The 18,917-nt window shown below is 34.7% G+C and overlaps 1 long non-coding RNA gene across 1 annotated transcript in view; it reads left to right on the top strand.

Annotated features, from left to right (window-relative positions):
* LOC135302966 (uncharacterized) overlaps positions 1–18,917 on the top strand; it is a 30,381-nt gene that overhangs the window by 1,016 nt on the left and 10,448 nt on the right. The window contains exons 2-7 of the long non-coding RNA XR_010364511.1: positions 6,110–6,181; positions 7,379–7,669; positions 10,624–10,789; positions 13,410–13,584; positions 13,897–14,072; positions 15,413–15,803. This is a non-coding gene — a long non-coding RNA (uncharacterized LOC135302966). The remainder of the gene's footprint in view (positions 1–6,109; positions 6,182–7,378; positions 7,670–10,623; positions 10,790–13,409; positions 13,585–13,896; positions 14,073–15,412; positions 15,804–18,917) is intronic.

An 18,917-nucleotide genomic window follows, 5' to 3' on the forward strand; every position in this document is an offset into this window, starting at 1 on the left:
CTATTTTGGGAAATAAAGCAAAATAGCTGCTTCTGCTATTCAGAAAAGGAAACTGTAATTCGGTAAATGTCAAGATAGAGAAGTCCTTATAGTCAGAAGGCAGTAAATGAGCTTCAGAGTGGAAGATTCAACTTAATATCTACAGCAGTAGGTACAGGTCTATGGTATGGAATTACCATAAAAAGTATTTACTGTTTTTGCAAGTATTTTGTGCTAAAAGGAGAGTTCAAATGTTACATAGTATACTTCAATTAGGCTAATCTTCACCAAGGGACCGACTGCTATATGTGTGAAAGACACTTGCGGAAATATCTGAGGGCTAGGAGCTACAATATGAAAATATATTAAGATGACACCAAGTTTGAACAGTTGTTATCAAAGTGGCACTGCTAGCATTTGTAATGATGTCCTGCAGAAGCTCTGTTCACTTTTACTGACAAGCAGGCTGGCCAAATAAGTTGTCCCTCTGCTGGCATTTATGCCATGTGGCAAAGATGTGACCGACCTGTCAGCAGGCAGCGCGCCATCCCGACAGATGGGTGAATGCAGCTAGCCAAGGATATTTTCATTCTATGTGCAGCAGATGTACACGCCTATTAAAAGTGTTGCTCCCTGCTGAGGGAATCAAAACAGCAGTTTAACTTGAACTTCTTTTTTAGAGTTGGTAATATATGGCACCACTAACCCAGCTCTGAGCTCGACTGACATGGAGTATCATGAGATACTGTGGGGAGAGGGCAAGGAGTACAAGGTAGTCTCCTATACTGTTGTTATTCAATTCTTCAGGAATTTAAAATGTTTTTGATAGACATTATGCCAATAACATTTGACACAGAAAAAAATCGTAGAGCCAAGAGCATGCCCTCTATGGCTAACTTTATCAAATATACAAGCTGCACCCAGAGAGACTCTAAAAGTTGCACTTGTAGCACAGCACTGAAAAAAATATTTCCCTTCTGGGCAAAAATTAATTGTGGCCATTACTTTAATGATCAAAGTCCACAAAGGGCAACAAAAGTAGGCTCCATCGCTGTATAAGTAACGGGACATTTAATTTCCACTATTAACCATATTTTTTTAAACTAGAGTAATAAATCAATAGAAAGGGGATAATTGAAAATGCAGGCTGTTTATCTCAAAATTATTTTTACTTAACCGTAGGGACAATATACACATTAGTGGCTTTTAGACAGTAGCCTTTTGGCACTTCTAATTTTTTGCTGTCTGGAAAATAAAACAACAAAGATATACTGTTTCAGGTAATTTCAAATGCCCATATTCCAGCAAAGCCTGCATTTTGATGGTTTGTATTTAAAAGACTTTTATGAGTCTTATTATGAAGTTACTTTGAAAGAATTTGCTAAGAATTGGGATGAAATGTCTAAATTTGATACTCTATGTCTACTCTATGTATAAATTTGATACTCTATACCAATAAACCTCTGATTTTAAGCTGGGAGACATAGTACTACAGGAAGCAGGGCAGAGTGAAAATATCTTGCCATTTAGATACAGCCTTTACTGTTGTCAGGATATATAATGCATTTTTGTCCTCTATTTAGAACTTGTAGAAAAAAGAAAACACTTCAATCCTTTCAAAATGCTATATTACCCAAACAATCTGGAAGCAATCAATCAATCAACAGAAATTTGCTTCTATCAGTGTTTTAGCTTCAGATCTTCAATTCCTGCTGAATCAAAAGTTTGTAACCTGGCTCAAACCTAGTTCATGTTTATGCATCAGCTCATGAAATATACACTCTCCATCACTGGGAAGTGTTTGCTCTCTAGGATACTGCCTTCCTACTGTAAGTATAAATAAGTTCTGCAAGAACATTATCACCCTTTCTTGTCCCCAGTTTACCCAATTCCAACCATTTTATAAAAAGTGAGAGTCTTAGTTTTATATAGTTGGTTATCTCCTCATTTCATCCACAAGAGTTATACCTTCTGCTGTTGGTGGTGGCTACTGTCCCCACACGTGAAAGTGATGAGGCCTTGGAACATAGTAATAAACTCACTTTTCATTTATCAGTGGTCCTTAAATCCTATATTTCTAGCAGTTTTTCCTCTTCCTACTGACTAAGTTCTGTTCTTAGTTCTTGCCTGGATGTGGTCTGACAGAAAATTTCCTCCAAGCAACCTAAAAACCCAATCTATACAGCACAAAAATAAGAAATGTCTTTCTGCTGCATTCTGCTTCTGATCATTTCCAGAAATTATATACTTTTACACTGCATAGGAACAGATACATAGCTAATTTAAGCTAAAATCCATGCCATCTCTATTATTTCTTCCCATTTCAGGGCTGGGCAGGCAAAGAATTTAATGCTTTCCCACACATTGATGATTTATGAAGCTCTAAATATAAATAATTGGTCAAGATCCATGTATTATTCCCACACCATGTGTAATTTTCCTTATTTCCTTGTGGAGGTTTTTTGTTTGTTTCCTTGGTTTTTTATTTATTTATTTATTTTTTTTTTTTTTAATTTAGTTAAATTCTCCTACAGTAGAAATTTTAGTTTTTTAAATTTTATTTTAGGGGATTATAGTATGCAAAGTTTTCTTATACATATTAGAAGTTACTGTTGAAATTGTGGGGATCCAAACTATGATTTTTGTTGTGAAAAATAAACCACGCTCTGAAAAGTTTCATTAATAAATATTTGGGACATACCAAGATTTGGATGAAGGAAATATTTTGTCAGTTTTTTACAGAGATATAAATTAATTAAAAGTCTGGTTGTACAATAAGTCCAGCAGACAAAAGAAAGGAGCCTTGTGTTAGTCCTTGTATTGTACAGTTCTGAGATGTTTTTTTTCATTTTCAGTCTGCTAGTCTGCTTTGCTAAGAAAGTAATCTAGCAGGTTTTGTTTTTTACATATATATGTATATGTACGTATGTATGTATGTATATATAGGCTTGTGTCTACACCTTGCCTTTAATCTTTGCCTTATGCACAGTTTCAGACAAATAGATCAACTATCTGAAAAGACAATGATTTTCTATATATTTTGGGAGAATAAGTGTCTAAATAGAACAAGGTGCTTAGTAGTGTTCTGATGAGGATCTGAAAGTAATGGGTAAATTAATCTGGTATCAAAAAGTCCTCACAGGAGGACCCCTGAGACATTAATCCCTTTGGAAAAGGGCTTTGTAAAGTGCCAGTGTTCTCAGAATAATAGTTTAACATTTTATGGTTATTCTTGCTTGAGATCTGGACTCCAGGAACCCTGTCAAGGTGTGAAGTCAATACATAAAAACTAAATTGCACTGAAGTCTGGAGGCACCCCTGGAGAACAAGTTGCCTTACTTCAAAGTAGCTTAATCTTTTCACTTTCATATGTAGACAAGCCTTGTATCTACTCTCATTAAACAGTTGTGGAAATATCTGTCACTGCCCTGAGTTGACATATCTAAAGATATATTTAGAGAATCTGATATGATGAGAAAATGTTTTAAATGAGGATGGAAAAGAAGTGACTCCACCTTTAAAGTAACCAAAAGAAGAGCCACTTGAAACAAGCATTGAGTAATCCACATCTTAAAACTGAGAATTAAATGAAAAGCAAGACAGAAACTTAACACAATTACTTAAAAAATTAGCAATAGGAAGGATTATGTATCTTCAGAATTCTATAAAATTAATAGGTAACATGAAATTTTAATGCCTGTGTTAGAAAACTACTACTGCTTTCCAATAGCTGCACATTGAAAAATGAAAGGCTTCAATCACACTGTTCATTTCAGTGTGTTTACATTCAGAGTTTGCAATGCCAATATTATAAGTTTTTTTTGCAGGATTTATAAAGAGATATAATTTTTGTTATTGTCCTTGTTGAACTCAAAAAATCTTTCATAGAAGTAAAAAACCCCTAAATTATAACTTACATCCATTGGGAAAACTTGTTGCTAGAACACTAGATTTGCGATTAAATTTTATCACAGATTTTTTTTTCAGAAATTTTCTGGGTTTCTTAAAATGTTCTGAGTGTTAGTTGGAAATTGTAAAAGAACATATTTTTGTTTTGCATGTGGTTTTTAATAGAGTGTTTTCAAGTGCAAATTCTTTTTTAAAAACTTGAATATTTTCCCTCAGGAAAAGGAGATGGAAAAAATACCCTGGAATCCATGCCCAAATTCCATTCTTAATGGAAGTGTTACTAATAGGACTAAAATAACAAACATAATTGTTTGTTAGTCTTTCATTGTTCTTTCATTTTTTTTTTTTTTAACTTTCTGAAGATACTTTGAACTTGTTTGATTGATGTGCACACTTTGGATGTCATAGTTTTATTCTTCTATATCACCATGTTTTCTTGGGGTAAAACTGCAATGTGAGGTGTGCACGTAGAACTAGTTTTAGCATTTAATAGCCAAACGGAAAATACTGATTCATAGCAATAACTGTCTGCTCCTCCAGATAAAATCATCATTAAAACATTCCTTCTTGGATACAGTGGATACATGTAAATTAGCTGACAGTTGGCCAAGCAAGTACACTTGAGGAAAAATTTATGAGTGAAGAAAATTATAAATTAAAGGCTATAATTTAGTTTTGAAACTAATTTGAAGAATATTTATCCTGTAAACTTTGTTTCATGTGTTTATTTTATTGCTATTTTTGTTCTCAGTAACGATTCTGCTGGATTTTCTACCTCAGATATGACAGCAAAGACTTAATTGCTGAAGCTCAAAGAATGGTCTTTTATTCTTGCACCAAGTGAGAAATTTCAGCAGCAGTTTGTTTGCTGTATGGCCTCTTTTCCAAAACTGCATGTGTTTGGGAAAAGAGGCCATTCAACAAACAAACTGCTCCTTTTCCAAGAGGGGAGATGGCAGTTCAGATGGCCATATCCTTCCAAAAATCTCAGAAAGAAACTGCCAGTGGTATGCTTTTGTATGATCAAAGGACAAATTGGTATTATTGATAGTGATACTGATGTTTTAGAGGAAACTCCAGGTCAAACCAAGGAGTGCATTCACAATAGCAGACTGCATCTTTTTAATGTGTTGCATATTCGAGATGGAATTGAACACAGCAGGCACACTTTGTTGAGCATGTCTGAACAACATCAAAGTCATTCATTATGCAAATATTGGAGTGAACCTTTTAAATTTTAATTTATAACAGTAGGTTTTCTCTCTGTTCAAAATATCATTTCATAAAAAATTGCATTTTTAATAAAAATCTGTATTTTTTGGTTACTATAACTTCAAGTTCACAAGTTTTGGGCAGCTCTTGAAGTAACTGTGACATTTTTGTAACTCTGAAGTAACTTATAAACTATCAGGTGCAGTGTTTGATTTGTGAAGAGAATGTGGCTGAAGTAATGGTGCATTTGCATTTTCCAGCAGTGTCACAGGAAATATATGATGTGCTTTCTGTTACAAGGAATAATTTATTATAGCTTATATGATAAAAAGCTTAGAAATCAAATAAGTTATTGAGAGTTCTATGCTGTCTATTTATTTCCAATGAGACAAAGAGGAATTTAATACCAAGAAAAAATAAAAGCCATTTGCACGGCATTTTGGACGGAACATTTAAATTCTAATGCATCCCTAGAATACTATTCCAGGGATGCATTATAGTCATATGATCACAGAGTGATTAAAAATCCATAATGGAGTATTTCTTTCCCAGGTATACACATAAAAAGACCTCTTTTCCTTACAATTTGACTTCCAGCCACTCAAACAATTTTGTTCATTAGGTACTGGTGTGGAAGGTAATGCATCTAAAAGAATGAACCCTATTTTCTGGTACAGGACAGTTCATTATCCTAAAAGCTCTTTCATTATATCTCTTAAATTGAGAAGGCAAGGCACATCCTGCTTATGATTTAGCCTGAGAGCAATGTACATTCTCAAATAAATGGTGAAAATGTCTGTAGGTGTGCACACATGCATGTAGTGGTACTTCTGTCTGCCCTTTATGGAAGCAGTGAAGCACAAACAAGTTGAGAGTCAACAAAGTTAAAGCAGAGGAAATATCATGGAAGTTCTTTGCCTCTCTAGTTTTGTACTTTTGTGTAGTGACTCACTAAAGAAATAAAGGAATTTAGATATTCAGTTCTCACTTTGAGATTTTATTATTCTAGACCCTGGAAGAAAGAGGCTGCTTGCTCTCTCCAACAGTGAAGGAGATTCTGAAGCAATATGCTTGAAATGTGGTATGTTTTAAGAAGACCAGGTGAAGAGCTGGTATGCTCAAGAGCTGATTTGATTTTTTTTCTCAATAAGTTTCTTAGAAGAAACTTCCTCCCTCTGTAAATTTTGTCTAATTTCTATCTGTTGACCATTATCACTAAAATGATACTATTATTAAAGGTATTAAATAATATTATTACAGCATGACTTGAGAATGAAACAAGTGTCAGTAATACTCCTGTACTTGACATCAGCATAATTTTTGTAATTTGTTCATAGATTACTTGACTTGTGGGGTTCCTTCCAACTCAAAATATTCTGGGATTTTGTGGGTTTTCTTTTCTTTGCACTCTCTACAATAGCAAATAAATGTTGCCTGTTAGCACACATTAAATAAGGCACCTGTATCCTGAGGAAAAGCATCAAGTCTGTTGTGCATTTGTTCCTTATTCTTAAAAAAAAAAGGAAAAAATAACTGTATGAACTAACAAAAGAGACATAGATGCATGTCATTACAAGTAAAAAATAGTAGCATGACAGAAGTTCACTTCTATGAGCTGGTGTAGGTCCATTAATGTAAATGGAGTGGTCTTCATTAGACCATGCTGATGTCTAACTAAAGACAATGATAGGCTCTCATCATTGTGGAAGAATTTCCTTTCCCTTACCTTTTCTGACCTCCTACTCACTTTTTACCTTGGTTTAATATGCACAGCATGAAGTCTCTAAATTATCTAAATAGATTTATAAAACTTGCTTAGTAAACTGCAAATTAGGTGATTTCTTGTTAATTCTTTTGTTTATGACAGGAAATAGTGGTCTCACTAGTTCCACTGACAAATTTGTAAGAATGTGTGATGTAGCATAAGTGCCGTGAATGTGAAATGTCCTAAGCCTCTCAGACACCCTTTACATCTACATAATCTGCAGCACTGATCAGTCAGTACATCCATGGACAGGTCTGCAACATAAATCTAGGGAAATGCCCACTAGTTTTTTCTCCTTTCATATTAAATTTCTTTCTGGAAATCGGCAACTATCTATGATTGGAAATGCATAATGCATAAATTCTGGGTAATTACTTATAAATTTATATTGTATTGCCAAAGAGTGGAAGGGGGAAGGGACAAAACCAGGCTCTCCAGTGATGAACAATGGGATGGTGTGCCAAAACTGGAGGAAAGGAGCCACTAATGGGATCCCTCAATCTGCTTCACCAGGAGTTGGCTACAAAGTACCACACCTGAAATGTTTCTACACTAATGCCCACAGCATGAAGAACAAACAAGAGGAGCTGGAACCTTTGGCCCACTCCCAGAGATTTGACATCATTGGCATAAGTGAAAGCTGGTGGGATGAGTCCTGTGACTGGAATGCCCGGACAGATGGTTGTAGGCTCTTCAGGAGGGATAGGAAGGGCAGAAGAGATGTTGAGAGTTTGGCACTGTATGTAATAGAAGAGTTAAAATCGTTAATTGAGCCCATTTTCTGAATCACTTGTCTGTCTTCAGGTAACTCTGCTTCATGACTAGACCATGTCATATGCCTTATTTAATCATATAGGTTAAGCCTATATGTAAACTTAACTATGCTGGCTGCTGGTGAAAAGATTAAATGGCCATGGTTTGGGATGTGGGATTCAAAATATACTGTAGTAAGACTGGATTAGGTATTTCTGATTTATGTAGCCTATGGCTGGTTTTACATTTATTTTGTCCTCATTGTCCTCTTAATTTCCTAGTATACTGCACAGATATGTTAATTTACTACTCAAGCTGAATGTAAGGTCACAGTGTCTCACTTTTGTTTGTAGTTGATTGCTTATCACTTATTCAAGACTCCATTTCTATTTACCATGTGTATTTGATGATTGGGCCTCAGTAGGTCCCTACAAAAGAATACTGATCATGTTTTATTTTCTGTCTAACAGCTGCTCAGTAATTTCACAAGATGTAATGTAAGTCTATTCATGAAACAAAGTGAGACCCTCTCAGCTCATGCTGATTGGGCTCGTGGAGGTGCTCACCAGTCTGTTGAATATGTTCTGCAATTATTATTTTTTTTTAAAGCAGGCAGAATGCACACTGAGGATCATATGAAATAAAAGTTAAGTTTCTTTCTCTCTTACACACAATACACACGCTGATTCCCATGGAAGATATGTAGGGAAATCCTCTGTACTATTTGGATATTTCAAGAGGTGATTTTGTGAAACCATTTATGTTCTTGCCCAGTGCACTTCTCCTCCCTGACCATTATTGTCAGCAGGCACTCAGTAAGATACTGAAACAGAGTCCAGGTGCAGATCTCAGATGTAGTAGAAGAGGTTTTATTCATAAAATATTCTGTAAAAGTATTTGAGTTCTCATGTTCAGTACTTATGTGAGAAAATAAAACTGATGATCTAGAATTTTAAAATATACTGTGTTTTTATAACTTAAAAAATGACAAGTGAGAGAAAGTGCCAGATGGACTATTTGGCTTTAAGTTCTAACAGAAATGGAAACAGAAGATAACAATAATCAAGCAAATATAATTTCATGAGTGAAAGTTCCCAGAGCATCTTGGTTTAAAATTATTGAAATAGTTACATGGCTGGCTAGCAAGCATTTCAAATCAGTAAGAATTAACAATTTCTGCTATAAAATACACAGAATAACTCTAAAACTTTGTCCAATGAGGCTATCTCTATGTGTGTCATGCTTAACTTCTTCTGTTGGTGATTGTCTGCTTTGCATAAAATACTTACAAAATTTATTGGACTAGGGAGGCAGAATATGTAATTGTTCATGACTTGCATCATAGCACAGTGATTATTGTACTTACCTAGGAGGAAGGATTCTCTTAAGGGAGCAGGGGTGGGTGGTGGTGGTGGAGTGAAGGCACAAATTCCTCTTTGCTGTATGTGACAAATATGATACTTGTAAAGCAGTAGAACTTAATATGCTTGGTACCTGAGAGGTAATTTTTGGAAAAAGTAATTATCACAGGGAGTGCATGCTCACAGAAATTAATGGAGATCCTTTTTCCATATATGAAATATTGTCAATAAAAAATTCTGCTCAAAATTTCCATGCAAGGCCAAGGAGCTTTTTGGAAAATATACCACAAACTTCCAAATGTCAAAATATATTATATAAATATTTCACTTAAGACTTAAATGGTAGGGAAAAAGATGCAGAAGACATAATATTCTAGAAATCCTACCTCTAACTGTCAAGAAGCCTCTTATATCTTCAATGTGATTTTTCTTCATTTTCAATTTACATAATGGAGAGCGATAAAAATGAGTTGATTTGTGTGCCACAGTGATCTTAGAACCAAATGAATTTCTTTCATGATAAGGACTATTCAAGAGATAAACATTCTGTGTTGCTGGGTAAAATAGAAAGTAAGTATGGAAATTATTTCTCCTTAATATTTATCTTCTATATTTTTAAATTAAGGTAGGCAACATATATAGGTTCCTTTCTAACTACTCCTATAATGCCTAAATTTATGTTTATATTAGACACTTGCAGTGTATATAAAATACATTCCTGACCATTTATCCACTATTTTCATACATCTCTAACCCATGGTATGTATTTGTTTGCTACAATGTGATTGTAGGAGCCTCTTCTCTGCCAGGATGCTAAAATAAATGTTTGAAAATGTTATGATTCATATTGCCAAGGTTTACTTCCAAGATCCTGCTAGCAGCTTCCAGTGGAAGTACCTTTTCTTAAAAAAAAAGAAGAGAATGAGTGTCCAAGTCATTTTTATGTTATATATAGTGAATAACAATAAAAAATAAAAAAAAATTTCTCTATTTAGTAAATAACAGTGGGGAAAGAAAGAGTCAGGATGTTGCAAGTAGGGGATGAAAATTTATACATAGGTGCTCTAAATTAGAATGGAAACATTACTGAATTATCTTTAGATGCTTAGCATTTAAAAACTGTTATGTTCATGTTTTTTACATGTGGAAAAATGTCTGAAATTAAGTGTTTTTCATGCGTGTAGGCTAAACTTTCAGAATAAATGCCTTAGGTGACCAGTTCTGCAGTTAGTTAAAACTATTGCTATGTATGTTACTAATTAAATTTACGAAGCTACAAATTTCTTCCAGATCAGTCTGTCTCAGAACTTAATATTTTAAGGACAGATCTAATAGGGACTTAAATGTTCGATTACCCTGAGCCAAAATTTCAAAATGAATTCCTCCTTGCATAGTGAAGAATTCTAAGTTTTGTACAGATGTAGTGGTACAGAAAGAAATATAGTCTCTGGTGATGTGGGTGGTCAGGGAAGCAGACATTTAGTATGCAGCGCCTGACTTGGAGTCCAGTAGCTATAGATACGAGTGCAGAGAGCTGATTTCCATGTTCCCAGGCCTGTTTATACATTTTACATGAAAAAATTTTCATTTAAATATTGATGTAACTGGAAGGAAACAGAATTCATCTCTCCTGTTTCTGATCAGATTTACAGAACATTTTAAGCAGAAAGTCATACCTGTTGCAGGCTTGGAAAATTGCTGAACTTTGCTGCAGACTAAAAGACTTTGAACAACTTCAAAGAAAAAGAAAAAGACCATAATTCTACCCAAACCAGTATACCTTGATGGCTCTGGTATTCTTGTGGAAGAGGTAGGTTTGCATGTTTCCAGTAAGAACATGAGAAAACAAAACATCTCTGCTACTAGCAACGGGGAGAGCCCTGTATTCAGATGAATAATTACTGTGTTGAGACAATACCATGTATTGATCTTGCCTATAGGAGATTAGTAACTTGACAATTCCCCCCATTTGCTCTTAATAGAAGGAATCACAATTTCCCAGAGAAATTGCAGAGAGCCATTGCTTCCAGCATAAGAGAAGCAATCCACGAGATTTTCCTTAGAGTTTTTTTCTTCCCTACCAGTCCTGGACTCATTCCTTCTTAGTCCCAATTTACACTCTTCCTCCTTCTTTAAAAAGCCCCTAAGATCTCACAATTTACTTGAAACAGCAACATGATGCTTGTTTCTGCCTGAGGTTTCAATCACTTAAGTCAGAAACTGCAGCAGCTAGAAAGTTTATGAAATTGAGTTCAGCAGGGGTTTTGGATCAGCATCACTAGATTTAGGGCCTGGAACCTACCTGAGACCATTTTCACACCTATTTACTATTTTGGCACTGCATATATTTTCCTTTGATAATATATATAAAAGATAGCTAGCTCTAAAACAAATGGAGCAAAAACTCCCTATGCTTTCTTAATAATAAGTTATTAGGACAGACATTATTGTTATAGGAGTGGATATTAGCTCTTGGACACAATTTATGACATTCAGCCTTCTATTTCTAAATTTCATTTTCCTATTATAGCTTCTGACATTACAAAATAGGTAAAATTTTATATATAAAATCACTGAATTTATCAATGTTCATTACTATGAAACGGAATGAAAAGATTTATTGATCTCTGTATTAAAGAATAGCATGAAAAGAACATGACTGAAAGTATGCTGAAATAATTTTTAATTAATTTTGAATCTTGACACTACAGCATATTTTTTCTGAAATTTAAAACACTTCTGGAATAAATTGCTATCAGATTCTTCTCCCTTTGTTCTTTAGATTTCTATGTGCTATCTTTTACCTGGCAGATGTGTGTGTACACACTCATAAGTGAGGAATAGGAGAAATGAGTTGAAGGAGGTGGATTTAAAGCTGCAATCAATTAATCTGTTGCTAGGGAACTGTCAGCTGCCCACTCACAAAATAGCAGTCAGCTGGCTGGAATTAGGAGCATATAAAACACGACAGTTCTCTCTGTTATTACTGATTTTTTTAAAAAAATTATTAATGCTGTTTTTATGAAGGAAAAAGGAAAGAGAGTTTGATAGCAAAGGTCAAAATGACATACATTGTCATACATACAATCTCTTAATTGAGATGCTTAATTAACTGACTGCACGAGTTTGGGTTCTTGCTTGGCTACTTTTATGTTTATCACTCAACTAATACGGAGTGGAGTGGGGCAGTGTGTGGAAATATATTACAGAAGCGCATATTTGACCACACCAGGTTAGCCTAATGTGGTCTGACTGGGGAATACTTTGAAAATCCTAGGCATTTAATGGAATGGCAGTTAATTAAAGCTTGATGAATTTCAAAGAATGAGCTGTGGCTGGTAAAGATAAGAGATGACCCTGCTTGATACATGTAGAAGCAGAACATCTCATTTCACTCAGAGCTCACTCAAGTGTGTGAGGGATTTCAGACTTGAAACAGAATTCCCCATCTAAAGTTCAAATGTGATTTTTGACTCTGGCAAAGCATCTCTTACAGGTGTTCCAGGCTTGTTTTGCTTGTTCTGGAAGAGAAGGGCTCATTTTGAAAAGACTTTCATAGTATATTGGAAACTTTAAGAGAAATGTTAGCATAGAACCTGAGTTTTCTTACTAATGATAGTTTAAATTTTAATTCTTTAAACATACTTTTTCTGTAATTTTTGGTGTTCATAGTTTTCAATATTAATGTTAAAGATTAAAGCAAAGAGCCATTAAAATTTTTCCTATAACTGTCTTGGTGCTTTCATGGTCATATGGAGCAGAATACATTGATCCTCCCTGAAAAATGTTCTTACATGGCTTCTACTGGCAGAGGATAAAAAGCTAGACCAAGATTTGAAATTTTCTACTAATCTTACCATTTATAGTCTCGCTTCAATTTCTACATATGTTGACATATGGGAGAGGCAAAAAGTAGCAAAAGATAAGATGGAGGACTTGGCTTTGGTCATTCAATCATCCAGCTACCTGTGGTCACTTACCTATAAGCTGCAGGAAGCCCTGGTATTTAAAGGCTGCAATTTAAGGTTAAATTAAATTAAGGTTTAATTCACGTTTATAAATTAGAAATCATAAATATTGTCATGTGTGTTTGGCAGGAATTAACCAACTTAAATGTGAACCACCAGCCTGTGAGCTCTGTGTATGCCTTATCTTTTGATGATTACTTGTAAGTTCCTGTGACATACAACACAAAATGACTGCATATGATTGTTTTCCACTGTATATAAAAAAAGCATTCAGAATGAAAAACAAAAACCATTTTGGGACACACCAGAACTGTCTATGCGTCTTAATGTTCTAAACAGAAAGAGTTGTCTCTGTTATAGGAATGAAGAATTCATAATTTTGTTTATATTTCATTATTTACTTGCTCTTTGTGGTGGCAGAACTTCATGTTGTAGTAGTTGAAAAATATCTTCTCTTAACAGATCAGAGAGCTGAGACAAGCGTTTCAGCATCAGTAATGGCTGATCATGACCCCCCATAACTGTGTCTCCATCTCTGTTCATGTCCTACTCTGCTCTTGTCAAGATAGCACTGCTGAAATCAGACTCCTAAGTGCAGCAACATGATGTGGCACTGCTGCTGCAATGAAGATAAAAGGCAAGGGCGCTCATCTTGTAGTCTCAGGTCTCTTGCTTTGCTGGTGTGGTGTTCTGCATGTGTTTTCTGAGGGGAGACAAGCACAAACCAGGGCAGAGAGTGCAGGAATGGTGTTGTGGCTGCTCAACTCCTTTGCAATGTTTGGCTTCAATGAGGAAGAAGGGAACAAATTTGTCACTGTGCCACTGCAGGCTGGACTCTGCATTTCTAAACTGCAACTGCATTTCTGAAACACTTTATTTTACTTAAGGCTTTGAATTTTGTATTAATCAGTTTGTGCTCTATATAACTGTCTGTTTTCTTCTACCTCAGGTCACTGGGAACCAGCTGAGATGAAGTACAGTGACTGGGTACACCCACTATTGCAGAATACAGAACAAACAAGAATAAAGTTTTAACCTGGAAGTTATTGCTTATACAGTTTGTGGGTCTTGGAAACAGTTTCAGTATTGTAAATTTAATATGTCAACTCAAGTCTGGCAGAACAGGTAAATTTTTGAAATCTCAGGGTTAAATATTAATTTAATGTATTAATAATTTATTTAATATGCAGATTTATAAAGTCAGGATAATGTGAAATTTAACTTTTAAAATTCATCTTAGAATAAGGGTTTCTGGAACTATGACCTCTGTATGGGGTGTTTTTTTGTGCCATATATCTGTTGTTTGTACCTCTTGCAGCTAGGTTTTCATGAAATGTCATGGGGTATGCAAATGACTAGTAATAATATTTTATTGGTTTCTCATATTCAGGTACTTTTTATTCCATGCTTCAGCTCCATGTAATAAAATTTTTTTGCAGGCAGAAAAAAAAAAGCATATTAATCACAAGCTAATCTGAGTTTTATTTTATATTCTGGTGAAGTCTTTTTAATGAGAAATTTGAAAGTTAGATCCACATATTCACTGGAGCAAACGTGTGACTAAGAGGAAGCTCACCAATATGAAGGATATTTTTTATTTTGGCACACAGTATTGGAGTCAGATGAGAGATCAATTATGTTATGTTGCAGATTGTCTTGGAAAGAGTTTAATTGCTAAATATTAGAATGCTTGCATGTGAATTAGCCTCCTGCTGCAGACTTAACCTGTTCCTGGTGCTGGGTTTGTATGAACACTGTTACCAGCAGGTCAGGGGAGGTGACTCTTCCCCTCAGAGTTGGTGGGATTGCACATGAAGTGCTGTGTTCAGCAACAGCCACAAACTGAAATATAGAAAATCCTGTTTTAATTTAAGAAACAACTTTTTAATTCTGAAGGTAGTCAAAGACCTGAACAGTTTTCTGAAAGTGGAGGTGGAATCTGTCAACATCTCTAGACATATTTGAAAACTGACTGGCTGTGTTCCTGAGAAGCCAGCTGTAATTTATTCTGTTCTGAACAGGGAACTAAGACTGGATGATCTCCAAAGGTCACTTCCAACCTCAGTGATTCTTTGGAAATAATTAAGATCACAACTGAGTTATGATCATATAAAGAATCTTTCATTTTGTTTGGATAGCAAGGGAAAGTTAAAATGCATCATCTTTTCCTATTAAGTTGAACTGAATTTTCATTGTTTCTGTTAAATGTGACTAATGCTGGGAGGCATTATGAAGAATTAGAATATTCCATAATTTTGACTTTCTTTGCCAACATTGCACAGGTTATAAGGCAAATACTCCTCAGATACATTAATAACTGCAAACACCAACATCTTTGCTATAGGAGAATAACTTGTGTAGCAAGGAGGTTAATATTGATATTGACAGGCATATTGGTGGAACCCATATCTGCAGTGATGTTTGTGTAGTTGTTTTCCTATTCTATCCCTTTTTTTCCCCCCTAGGATTATTTCACTAGGATAGTGTCTAAAATCTGAACCCTTCTTTTCACATCAACGTTCCTCAATGGAATAAATTACTTTCACTACTATCAAATATTGGAGAAAGTTTACTATTAAGTGACAGTTGCAGCAACCAGTTTGATGAAATAGGAAATTCAAAGGTGCCCAGGAAGCAGTTGTATCACTGTATTTTTAGAAAGACTGGAACTTATACAATTCCCCAAGCTGCTACAAAATAACTTCTGAACAAAATAAATAAGAGTATTACTGAAAATCTGGGGATCTGCGAACTTCGAGGACTACAGGGATTTCATGGTACCTGAATATGGATGCTAAATCACTTATGTATCTATTAAAAATCACTGACTTGGGAACTTACACAACATGATGGCAGGTAATTATCAATCACCTTCTACATCCAGTATAATGTACTGCATTTATTATTTTATGGCATTACAGAGTAACTGACACTTTTAGCTCTATCAGCAAATTCTCAGTTGGCTGCAACATAAAAATATCAAGGTATCTGCAAACAAATTTTTTAATGTAATATTGAATCTACAGTTCTGACAGAGAAAATTAAATATTTTTTTTTTATGTATAGGAATAAGCACTGAAGAAATTTGTTTGAAGAACAGTTCAACTGATGATGACTTCTTTTTATAGATCTGAACACTTTCCACCCTCACTGCTGTAACACTAATATTTGTGGTCAAGAGGTGTAATAAGACAGTTAATATTGAGCTGTGTACATGCTAAATGACCAGCAACTGGGTTCACACCACTTGACCAGACAGCTGATGTTTTGTGTAACATCAGAGTTCTGTCAGTCTTTTTCTGTGTGGAAGCATTAATTTGATTCTCTTTCTTCCTATTCATAAAATTTTCCAGAAAACTTTCAGGAACATAATTGGTTTTGAGAATGTATTTTGCTTTTCAATTGGTCAGATGGAATAAAAATTGAATAAGAGGAAGTTAGGAAGTTTTGAGCTGAAGATGGAAAGAGGCACTATGATCTCAAAACTTTTGGTTTTTTTGGAAACAGAGTAAAACAAGAATTTTCTGACAGTGTATCCATAGTTGTCTTTTGTGTCTTTAGCAATGTTGTTGACACTTTTGGTGTTGAGGTGTGTACAGTTTTAAAACTACAAAATAGCAATATTAGATTGAAATTCTTGAATTGCAAAAGACTAAATTCCATTTTCTCTAAAGTATTATGGCATATTGTTCACAACTAGGAAAAGCTTTATGTGTCTGAAGGAGACAGCCAAACCCAAACCAGTAGTGACGATTTTTTGGCCCCTGTATTTGAAAGAGAACTGAAATTAAACTTCTGAGTGAAAGGAAACATAATTTTCAGTATTCTTGGCTCCTTAAGATTTAATCTGAGAAATGGTTACTCCAGTTCTGAAAGTGGGCAGCTGATAAATAAATTTGTTTGTGTGTTTGGAATTTGAGTAATTTATCTGGATTACTGTGTTGACTGATGAAATGGTAAAAAATATCCCAGCATGCAAAACTTCAGAAAAGTCCCTCAAAATGGTGAACAATAAAATAGCAGCTTAAAGTTTTGTTGTTTACTAGTACCTGACAATTTAAGACCTAAACCATTAAAATAAAAAAAAAGGCAAGAAAAGACAAGCAAGACAGGTAGATGCATTTTCTTATCTCTTGTTAAGAAAATGTGTTGCTGAAAGGATATGTGATAATTGTAAACATTTCCAGTGTTTATTGTTAGAAAAAAGGAAAAATCCTTTGAACAAGGTACACTATTTGTGTTATAATGTGCCTCCAGGGTCTCCCAAATCATGTTTTTGATCTTTAATATCTGTGTAGTGTCCATGAAGATCCCACACAGGTATATAGGAAACCAAAATAAATTGATTATTTTCGAATACGATGAAATAAAAATGTTCTCTGAAAAATGTTTCTAATCCTTAAATGAACACTGAGATGAAAAACTGGGGCACACATCTTAGCAGTGACAGGGGTGGTGAACTGGGACTTTAAATAAGGTTTGTCTTCAATATAATGCAGTTGTTCTTACGGAGCATTGTTCTAATGATGTTTTTTTTTTTTTCTCTGGCTGTAGTCAGTCTTTCTTCACAATCTGGAAAATTTTTGTTTAGAAATCACCTCAATCTTTGCCTAAGTTTGTAAGCTACTGTTCTCAATACTACTATTTAACAAAGGCTGCATTTTTATTGGCAGCTGTTAAAATTAATTTTGATAATACATTTGCACTAAATTAATTGCTTGGACTTCAGTTGTGAACTGTACTGATTGTCTCTGTGTGAATATACTCCAGAATTTGGAGTTTTCTGTAAATACAGAAAAATAAATAAACACCTTACCTATTATTTAAGGAAAAGTGACAAGGTTTAGGGTTTTCTAAAGAAAAATGAGAAGGTTGAATACTAGTGTACTCAATAGATTAAATAAAGATACAATAAATCTGAGATCAAGCAAAAGAAGTTAAATTTCAAATATTGCTAATTTTTTTTACATTGAATACATCAGTAACTAGAAGTTCTACTGTGAAAATACAGTAGAGCAGAAGAATGTGTGTGTCTTATCACAACTAAAAATTAGTTTAAATATAGAAAAGAAATAAAACCTAGTGAATACATGAAGGTTATATTAGTATTCTATGATATTTTGTCTTACTATAAATGGCATGATTATATGTTGAAGAAAAGATATTTTAAATTTATTAATTGAAAAATATATACAGTTGTAAATTTTCTTTCTTGTTAATGTTTTATGTGAAGAGCAACAAAAATGTAAGGATAATTTAGTAAAATTTTAATGTATTTGCATCTTGCATCATCACTATGTCGCCCTGTCAGTACTAAGAATTTTATTATGCTGACCCATTTATTATTGCTGATGCATACATCTTGTACCTTTATGAGTTCCTCAGTATGAGAAAACTCATCTGCATATTCCAGGACAAAATTGATTGTATGCTTCACAATTGATAAGAGAAATGTCAGACTTGACAAACTTTGATGCAGCTGATTATTATCTTGAACTTTCAGATCATCTAGGCTACTGCTTGTTATCACCTTTGCTGATGAGGGCACCAAGCATGACCAACCCCTCCAGGATCTGATCCTTTCTCACAGTTGTAGTTAATGGCATTCCCCAGTTCAGGACTACCACAAGCACTCTCCCAAATCTGAATGTTCTCTCTCCCCCCTGGCCTCTCCTTTCCTGCTGTAGTGGCACAGAAGTGAGAATTGGAGGCAGAAACCATGAAGAACACAAGTCGAAATAAGAACAAATTACTGGAAACAGAAACGAGATAAGAGAACAAATAGAATAACAAAAGTGTACAAGAGAGAGCGATCCACATTAAAAAATGCTCAGCACATTCTGGGATCCCAGGACAAATAACAAAATGGGATGTCTCCCCCAGTTTGCCCATTTATTCAACCAGAAGGAATGCTTTTGGGATGGAGAGAGAGAGACATTCCCTTTCTGCCAACACAGACAATGACTTGAG

Source organism: Passer domesticus, chromosome 6, assembly GCF_036417665.1.
Source record: "Passer domesticus isolate bPasDom1 chromosome 6, bPasDom1.hap1, whole genome shotgun sequence".
Lineage (NCBI taxonomy): Eukaryota > Metazoa > Chordata > Aves > Passeriformes > Passeridae > Passer > Passer domesticus.